At 51.4% G+C, this 9,739-nt stretch overlaps 1 long non-coding RNA gene across 1 annotated transcript; it reads right to left on the bottom strand.

Annotated features, from left to right (window-relative positions):
• Nucleotides 1-2,238: 2,238 nt before the first annotated feature.
• LOC309844098 lies at nucleotides 2,239-8,610 on the bottom strand. Its single transcript, XR_014300498.1, has 4 exons — nucleotides 8,370-8,610; nucleotides 4,995-5,117; nucleotides 4,763-4,871; nucleotides 2,239-2,578 (listed from the first exon to the last, which is right to left on the bottom strand). It is a non-coding gene; the product is annotated as an uncharacterized lncRNA (long non-coding RNA).
• Between the last annotated feature and the right edge of the window lie 1,129 nt (nucleotides 8,611-9,739).

Genomic DNA, 9,739 nt, shown 5'->3' with positions numbered 1-9,739 from the left:
AGAGGTCGGGCCTCTCTGAAGCCCTGTGTCACTGGCTCACCAAATGGATGGGGGCTGTGTTGTTCTGAAAGCCATGTTACTGCCTTACACCTGCTCCCACCCCACACCTGCTCCTGCCCTACACCTGCTCTAGGCCTACACCTGCTCCAGGCCTACACATGCTCCTGCCTACACCTGCTCCCACCCTATAACTATTCCTGCCCTACACCTGCTCCCGCCCTAGAGATGGTGCTGCCCCCCCCCCGCCCTCACATCTTAGAAAAGAATATAGAAGTTTGGGATGAATCCACCTGGACAGGAGACCCAGATACGAAGAGCCCAACTCTTTAAAAGAAGAAAAATGACCCCAGCATAACTGTATGATCTATAGTAGCAGTGTTTCCTCAGGCTTCCAGATTTGGAGTGAGATCTTGGAATGTGAACAGTAACAAGGGTTGATCCAGTTCGGGGAAGACCCCAGCAAGGACAACTGTGGCTCCAGAACCACTGGGTTTGAATGAATGAATGAATGAATGAAAAATGAACAAATGAACAGGAAGCCATCAGCATGCATATCCAATACTAGGCTAGAAAGTCTTTCCACAGCTCTGTGATCTCTGGATCATTCCTGTATTCCTCTAACTTGGGCCTCTGTGATCCAACACTGCTTTTCAGCAAATGCTTCCCATCAGGTGGGAGGCGAGTGCACTGCCCCTGCTGATGACGTCTCTTACAAGCAGGGTGGGGACCTTCAAGAAGGAATCCCTTCTGGAATCCATTCTTGCTGGCAGGGATGTCTCCATACTAATTCTGTAAATAAGAAAATAGCCGTGTTTGGCAGACATCTCCCAAACCGTGAATGCTAAAGCCTAACTAACTGTTTTTGACAGTGACACCATTCAGTTCCTGGGGATACTTTTCACCACTAACCTGCCCAGCAGATCCCAGCAGACCCCCCACCCCAGGGATCAGGAGCAGAGAGGCAGTGGCTCTTTCCAGAGGGGTTTCTCTAGAGCTGAGACGGGTCCCAAGGGACACCTGCTCCCCATTTTCTGGAATACATCACTCTCCCAGACTGCTGGAAACGTGACCACAAAAAAGGGTTCACCCTCTAAATGTCCAATGACATTTGCTGTCAATCTGAGGAGTGTTGGCCAAGCGTCGGTGTTGGCCCAGCTGGACAACAGTGTAGCAGATCCAAGGTGTCCTGAGACTTGAATGCAGAGGAATGTTATTTCTTCAGTTTCTTTACTACTAATCCTCCCTTTATGACTCCATTCACTGGATTTGGGGAAAAATAGCTAAATGTTTATTCTTTTTTAATGCTTACTCCCATCTGATAATTTCCAAATTGCTTTTGTCTGTCGCAGAGCAAAACCAAAAGGCTCTGTTTCTCGGCAGCTCCCTCCCCACCTGCCTCTCTCTGATATCCTTCCCTGTGCAGGGAGCAGGACCGCCTGCCTGGGGCGCTGGTGCTGGGACTGAAGCCTCGAGGTACTTGCCTGCGGAAATTTCTAGTAGACGGTGACCTCGGTCCCTGGGCTACTGCTGGCCTTGCCAGCGTTTCTGACTCACGATGCTGGTGTGAAGGGCAGTCTGGTGTGCCTCGGTGGGGCAGTGCTCTCGTGGTGCCTCCTGGTGGCCTCAGCTGGCGCTTGAGAAGCTCTAAGACCCCACTTCCTGTTGTAGGACTTTGGCTTGCAGACAACACAGGGTTGCGTCAACAGAGGCCCGTTCTGGGCTGCCCCAGGTGCATGGGGGAAATGTGGCCCTGGAAAGACCAAAGTAATAGATGAACCTGCAAGACAAAGGGTCAAGAGGCCAGTGGTGTTCTTGCTGGAGAGCTGTGGTTCTCAAAGTGTGGTCCCTGGAGCCTCAGCATCACCTGGGACTCAGCTAGACAGGCAGGATCTCCCTCTCCCGGATCAGAAACTCCAAGGATGGGGGTTTTAAGAGGCCCTGCAGTGGACTCTGATGCACTCCAAAGTGTGAGAACAGGAGGAAAATGTGCCTCCCTGAGTAGTCCTGAGCGGGGAAAATACGAACTTGTGGTCAATTACTTTGTCCCTTTGATTTTTGTTTTTAGGTTCAGAAACCATGTTTCATCAACTTGAACCACATAGCAAGGAAACAAGTTTTGATCAAACACTTTTCTGCCCCTTATGCTCTAGTGAACATCACCAAGGTCAGGAACTGCGGTGTTAAACACTTTCCTACTGTTGGTTCAGACATGGAGTCCCAGGGGACTTCAGGCCCCTCCCAGGAAAAAAGGTGGGTGACCCCACCAGGCCAGAAATTCGGAGAGGTAGGGCTGGGATGAAATCTATAAATCCATTGCCAGAAAGTCCAAACACCTCCATCTGTTATAAATGAACATGCCTTTTTAGTGACAAAAATCCTCTCCTTGAGCCAGAGGGTGAGAGGGTCAGTGAGAGGAGGGTGTATTGTTGAAATCTGTGTCTTTCCAAAGCACGGCTGTCAGTATTTTGGGCAGCTCCTGAAGGCTGGTCTCCATCCAAATCAAGGCCAGCCTGGAGCCTGGGTTTCCTGAGTGGGTTCAGCATGATTCCAGCACCTTTGTCTCCAGGCTGGGAGCCCACTGTGGAGTAGAAACGCCTCTGAGTGAGCCCATCTTACCCATACCTGCTGTGTGCCCTGAACTAGGCTCCTGCTCCCAGGAGTCTCCATGACCCCTCAGTTGGAGAGGAGAGCATACCTCTGTGCCCATTTTCCTGGTGGGGACAGTAAGGCTGCAGCTGTCCTTGACTCTGTGACATGAAGGATGTTCCCTAGCTCTGTACCATCAGGGAGTTCCTCCCAGCTCCTTCCCGAGAAGCTTTGGGCATAATTCTGCTTGCAAAACCCCAAAGTTTTGCAAATCAGATTCTGTATCTTAGGTGTTAGATATTTATGAGGATTTAGGAAATGGATGATCTTTCTGGAAATAGATGCATCGACAATGCTGTGTCCCTCCAGAACCTGATCAGTGGAGGACTTGAGGAGGCAGAGGGACCTGTCACCAGAAGATCCAAGATTGCTTTGCAAAAGAGACTGCCTTCTAAATGTGGCTTTCTTACAGATTGAAGCTAAGGCACCCACACTTCCTCCCAGTCCTTCTGAGTTCTGAGCAAGTGTGCACTCTTGTACAATATGCAGCTTGAGTTAGGTGTGTCTTCTGAGCAAATAGTTGACCTTGCCACCTCCCCAGCAGCTCCCACTACCCTTCCCAGCTCCTCCAACCCCTCACAGGCCTAGCAGACTCAGGTCCACCAACTTTGGCTCCAAGACTAGGTAGAGGGGACATATTCTGAGGACAAGAAGCTTCCAGATGGTCAAAGAGTTTACTATGCTACTCAGTTCCCAAGAAACTGAGCACTTTCTAGCACCCAAGCCTCAGGATCTGAGTGCAGGCCCCAGTACCCACCTTACCTGCTATACCTACTTCCTTTCAGGGGTGGAACTCTGGGACCCCAGCCTGTCGGGGTCTCTGTGTGAAGAGAGTTGCCAGGCACAGCCTCCGGTCACAGGATGTCCCCTGGCGCCCTGCCCTCACCCCAACCCCTGTGCACTACCCACAGAGAAGACAGACTTAGCTCTTCCTGTAAAAGTCCCCCTCCATGAAAATGCCACTTCTTCAGAAAACGATGTGTTCTCAAAATCTGTCCGTGCCTGTTCTCTGCATCGTCACTGAGATATAACCGTGGGTAACGGGGATTTATTTTACTCTGCATTGAGCCATTTCTTAAATTAAAACAAACATATATTACTTAATAGGGCGAAAATACACACATTTTAAAGATAAAATCAAGACGATTTCAGCTTCTCGTGGACTCTCCCTGGCTATTTCCGTAGCTCCTGGCATCATGCTCAGGCTCTGCCGTGGGGATATTGTGAGCGGAAAATGTCAGAGACGGAAGCCTACTGGAACCAAAATACACACGGGAACCACCCTCCCTCCTTTAAGACCCCATTTACTAAGCCAAACACAAATGAACCTCCTGACCCTGGCCTCCCCCTCCTCCCCTGGCCTGCCCCTCACTCCCTGCTCCTTCTGATCCTCAGGAAAGAGCTATGGGGATGTCTTCATGACCTTCTCACCGTCCTGGCGGGAAAACAAAGTTCCAACTGCTGTCTTGAATTTATCAGACTGCAAATCGTTTTCTGCTTCTGAGGCTTTTCTCTCCAGGAAGGTGGAAGGCTTAAAATCAACTAGGACAAGAAGATGCCCCCCTTGCAGCCAAGTGCTTGGCCTCCCTGGTGGAGACCAGTGGGGCCGGTGGAGCGGTGACGCTCAGCCACAGAATGTTCCCCGGCCCGCCCCTCGCCCCTCTTCTCTACAGCTAATTCTTGGGAACCACCCTTTAGAACCACCGTGGTAACTGTCACTCCTCAAAGTGTGGCCCCAGAGGCAGCATCAGCATCACCTGGCAGCTTGCCAGAAATTCAATGTCGGACCCTACCCTAGAATGACTGAATTGGAGTCAATTTCAGTGAAGATTTGGGTACCTGTTAAAGTTTGCAAAGCATTACTTCAAACCACGCTCCTGGAGAATGAGTCTTTCTTTCTTTCTTTCTTTCTTTCTTTCTTTCTTTCTTTCTTTCTTTCTTTCTTTCTTTCTTTCTTTCTTTCTTTCTTTCTTTCTTTCTTTTTTTCCCCTGGGTATTCCTAGCCTCTAGTGAAGGAATGAGTGAGGCTGGGATCTGGGGTCGGGGCAAGCACTCTAGCTGGAGAGAAAACCTCTGTCCTGCACATGCGTGCCTATCAGAGTGCATATCTACTTACCACCAGGGGTTACTGGGCACTTAGAAGAAAAATCTATCAGCAGCTCTGACAACCTACACGGTTCTGGAATCTCTCGAAGGTATCCCTTTCATTTTGGTGCCCAGGTCATCTAAGTGGAATTCAAACTCAGATTAGCAAAAGGAGGGTTTGGGCAGGTGTGTTTGCACACGCCCTTCCCAGAAAGAGGGAGGCATGGAGAACGACTTTTCAAACTGCCCAGGCATTGACTCACCTCAGGGAACAGACCGCGTCTTGGCCGTCTGAATCCAGACTTGGAGTTCAGTTTCCTGGTGACACCTTTTCCATCCTTCTGATGTGTTGTTAGAAGTTCTTAAACCTACGAGCCTTTTCTTCCCTGAAAGCCAGGACAGATACTCATGAGACGGGGAAAAGTGGTGGTGTACTTGGTCATCTGCAGACTCACCTCTATGGGCACTCCTGATTATTTGCGGCATGAAGCCCCGCTCTCTGGGACGAGCGTGGACCGCCTTGGACAGTTTAGCTGAGGGATGACGTATAAGACAGATTAGCACATCTGGTAAATGACGCCCCACATTGGGTGATGAGGAAGGTTTTCATTTAAGCAGATGTAACAAAATCCTCCTCACTCCCCAAATGAAATATTCCATTAAGAAGGAGCGACTCCATGCCTTGATCACTGTGCACTGATTTCACATTGGTGCCCTCCAGTGAGGGCGGGGGTGAGGGGGGTTCAGCTTGATAGAAAAGTGGTATGGCCAGGAGTCACCCGGAAAATGTCTTATAAAATACACACATGGGTAAGGCAATGCAAAGAGCCCCATTAGTACGTGTCAGGTTACTGATAGAGCCCTGAGTGCTCCCCCAGCCAGGCAGAGTTGGCGGAGTGCAAAGGGGCCCCAGAAATCCTGCAAACCGAGCGGTGGGTGGGGACTCCCGTTCACATTCACATTCCTCTGATCTCTTCCCTCCCCCAGTGTGGTCCCACAGTATTTTTTCCTGAAATGTGAGTTTTCAGGGCAGAGTGGAGGCCAGGGCGGGGGTTACCAGACAGGAAGATATTTTTCTGTGTTCCAGCACGGAGGTGGCGATTCAGCTCTGCTCCTTCTTGCCTGCCCCAACAGCCCTGGAGGAGCTCACTCTGAGCTTAACGAAGCCCAGTACTGCCTTGGAAACATCTGCCTCTTGCCCTTTATCTTCCCAAATGCCCCGGGGTACCACGTGGGTCTGCACAGCTTTGGGGTCCGTTGTGTCTCCCAGACCAGAGCACCAGAGGTGAACCCAGGAACGCACCCCACTTCACTTGTTACTAAAGCTCACTCTAGGGTCCTGAGTGAGGGGTGGCTGAGCTGGGTCCCCTGTGATGCTTTTGTTTTCCAAAGGAGAAAGGGGGCTTGTTCAAGGTCAAGGGGGTGCTCCCTCCCGTATCTCACTTTTTCTCTACTTTTCCCTTTCTTCTGCCTGCCCCCATCTTCACAGCACACTCGGGCAGAGGCTTTGAAGGGTATGAAGTGCTTCCCTTGGGTCAAGGGACCCCTGGGGCAAAGTCTCCGTGTTTGGGGGTTATTCTGTCCTGGGGGCGAGGCATGGCCTTTACACCCCACCCTCCATACCAAGCCTCTCCTGCTTGGGCTTCACCCCAACCTCCACAGAAGACCCAGGTCACTGAGATGGCGACTGGCTCTGCACCGGCCTAGCTCAACCGTTCCTGGTAAGAATGTGGGTCACACGTCCACCACCCCAGGGTCTGCCCACAAAGCCACAAGCAAGTGCCCCTTCCCCTTCCGTGTGGTTGGGTCCCCAGGGCTTGTCCCCCCCGCCGTTAATCTTTAATCTAGATCTCACTGACCCCCCTGAGGTCCTCCCGAGCCTCTGGCCTTAGCCACTAGCTTTGCAGAGGTCGTGAACTTCCCATTTCTCTCCCTCATGACCTTGGGCCAGAGCTGGCCTCCGGCCACACGTTTGGACCACACAGCTGTGATTCCATTACCACCGTTTGTCCTTATTCCAGGCTTGGCGGAAGTGGGTTCTAGGTCTGGCCCCTCGCGCCCACTGCCCCACGCTCCCCTGACATTCTTGTGACAGGACCCTTCTGTCTGGAGTATGGGCTGGAAAGCATCAAGGTTGAGAAGTGATGGCTTCTTCCAAAATCAGAAACTTTTCCTTTCAAATCTGCTTCCCGGTGGAGAGATGGCATTTTCGCGTGTGTGAGGTTGGTGCGTGTGGTGTGTGCGTGTGAGTGAGTGTGCATGTTTGTGTGTGAGTGTGTGTGAAGGTGAGCTGTGTGGTGTAAGTATGTGTGTGAGTGTGTATATGAGTATGTGCGTGAGGTGGGGCAGTATGACACAGGAGGCTTTGAAGACAAGGTAGGATTTCAGAATCTATTTGCAGGAAGAATTACATAGTTGGGGAGAGGGCAGGGAGAGAGTGAGTGAGCAAAAGAGGGAGGGAGGGACAGAGACTGAGGGAAGAGTGGGATAGGTATGCCCACATGAGACTCTTTTCAGGGCAGAATTGATTCAGAATTCCCACCTCCTGGTACAATGAGTCTGTCAGGCCTGGACTTCTTCTGGTTAAGGTCCCATGCTGGTTAAGGACACAGGTGTGGACCTCAGGACTCTCATGAAAGTTCCTGAACCTTCATTACCAATAAAGCTGTGCCAGGCTTCTAAACAGTCACAGCATGTCTCCAGGGCCCTGGGTCTTAGGATGGAACTAGCATGTACTTGGTCCTCCCTCCCCTGACCGTGAGCTCCTCCAGGGGCAGGTAATCCCTAGGGGCTTACACTCTGGGCTTTGTCTGTGTCCGATGAATCCAGGTGGTTAAAGGGGTGTCTTGCTGTCCGGCAGGCTCTCTCCCTCTCGCCCGGGCTGGCCAGAGTGGGACTGCATTCCTTTCCTTTCTATCTACCCGGCTCCTGCCACCCCCCAAGCCTTGAGGCTGATGGGTACAGCACAGATCTGACTGAATATCTAGGAGCCAGAGGAGAATCCTGTCACAGGTTCCCCAGCATCTTAAAATACTGGAACTTCTTCGCTTAAAAAGCCGTCTGGCTAGTTCCGACGCTCACACTCCAGCCTGGGCCTTGGATTCTCCCTCCCTCGCTCGCCTGACTGTGAGCCTGACACACCTGCTCATTCTGAATGCAGAGGACCGAGCTTCGGCTTTTTTCTCTTCATCTTCTGGTAACCCACAACCCCAAACAAATACAAGACTAAGAGGCATTTCGCTCTCAGCTGTGCAGTTAAAAATATTCACCCAGGAGGACATGGGGAGTTAGAGAGGAGAAGGGAGTTGGGGGAAATTGGAAGGGGAGGTGAACCATGAGAGACTATGGACTCTGAAAAACAATCTGAGGGTTTTGAAGGGGCAGGGGGTGGGAGGTCAGGGTACCAGGTGGTGGGTATTATAGAGGGCACGGATTGCATGGAGCACTGGGTGCAAAAATAATGAATACTGTTATGCTAAAAATAAGTAAAAAATAAATTAAGAAAAATCTTAAAAAAAAAAATTTTCACCCAGATCCATTTACTCACAGATGCCCTGACACTCAAAGGAGACCCCACGTGATTTCAGGTCCACAAACTTCCCTGTCTGCACTGCTTGTGCCAAGGACTGGCCCCTCACCTTCTCTTTCCTGTGTTGCTCCATGATTCGCGCAGATGAGCCCTACCTTCGGAACCTCAGAGTCTGTGAGACTCTTTGCTTTCCGTCTCCATTTGCTGGGGTGTCCGATTCTGAGAACAAGGGGTCCTGTGTCTCTGTGGGTCCCACTGCTACAGTCACCTTCTCCACCCAAGCATGGAGCACATGGAGATGGAGGAAGGAGGACAGAGCACGGAGCACAGTGGGTTGAGCGAGGCTCACGGAGCCGGGAGGCCAGAGTGTGGGGTGGGAGGAGGGAGCACAGAGCGTGCAGCGTGGGAGGTGGGGCACAGGCTCTGCACAGGTGTTTCCGGCAGAACATCTTCCTGCTGTCCTCTGCGCCTCAGTGAGGGTGGTGGTAGAGACCCCCGACACACATGGCTTTCATCTGGAGGCTGCCTCAGGGGAGGCCTCTGGTCATGGGCGGTCCCTTCCGTCACCTGCCATCCCTCGCCCTGCACTCCCTGCCAGGAGCAAGTGGGATTTTTCTATTTCCCCATTTCAGGGGATGGATCTGGTCAGACACTTGTCAGGGATGATCTGGAAAGAGGGCTGGACTGGAGATCAAGAGAACTGGATCCTGGGCGCCTGGGTGGCTCAGTGGGTTAAGCCGCTGCCTTCTGCTCAGGTCATGATCTCAGGGTCCTGGGATCGGGTCCCGCTTCGGGCTCTCTGCTTGACGGGGAGCCTGCTCCCCCCCCTCTCTCTCTGCCTGCCTTTCTGTCTACTTGTGATCTCTGTCTGTCAAATAAATAAAATCTTTAAAAAAAAAAAAAAGAGAGAGAGAGAGAACTGGATCCAGGTGCTGCTCAGGCACAGGCCAGTGCACCAACCCTCTCCCAGTCACCTCGCTTTAGGGGTTCTGTTTCCTCATTTGGCTAATAATAGTTTGAAATAACTGGATGGCTCTGAAAGTATCTTCAATACGCAGTAAAAGGCATTTCTTAGCAAGTTGTGCCTGTTGAAAATCAGGGACTGCTTCCGACTTTTCCATGACCTCCCTGAAGTCCTACTGAGATGCTAGAAGATTCTAGAACTTTCCCCTTTGACTCTGGTGAACTCGACTCCCCTGATGTCACGATGTCCCCCTGACTTCGGGTGATTCTTTGGCAGATGGAATGTTCAGGCATCTGCTGTTTTTACTGCAGCTGAGTTGCTCTGTGGTGCACAAGCAGCGTATTGTTTTGTTCTTGACTCTTGAATCACAGTCAAGAGTTTCAAATGGGATAACATAAGATAGTCCCAAGGGGACTCTTGTTCAGCACCAACACCCTCAAGCCTTTGGGTGTGTCTGTCATCAGTTCTCCTACTGACGTCACGGGCTGCCACCCCAGCATGTAGTCTCTGCCTCG

This window comes from Mustela nivalis (genome assembly GCF_964662115.1).
Source record: "Mustela nivalis genome assembly, chromosome: 11".
Taxonomy (NCBI): domain Eukaryota; kingdom Metazoa; phylum Chordata; class Mammalia; order Carnivora; family Mustelidae; genus Mustela; species Mustela nivalis.
The sequence above is the reverse complement of the archived record's forward strand: the minus strand, read 5'-3'. Positions and strand labels throughout refer to the sequence as shown.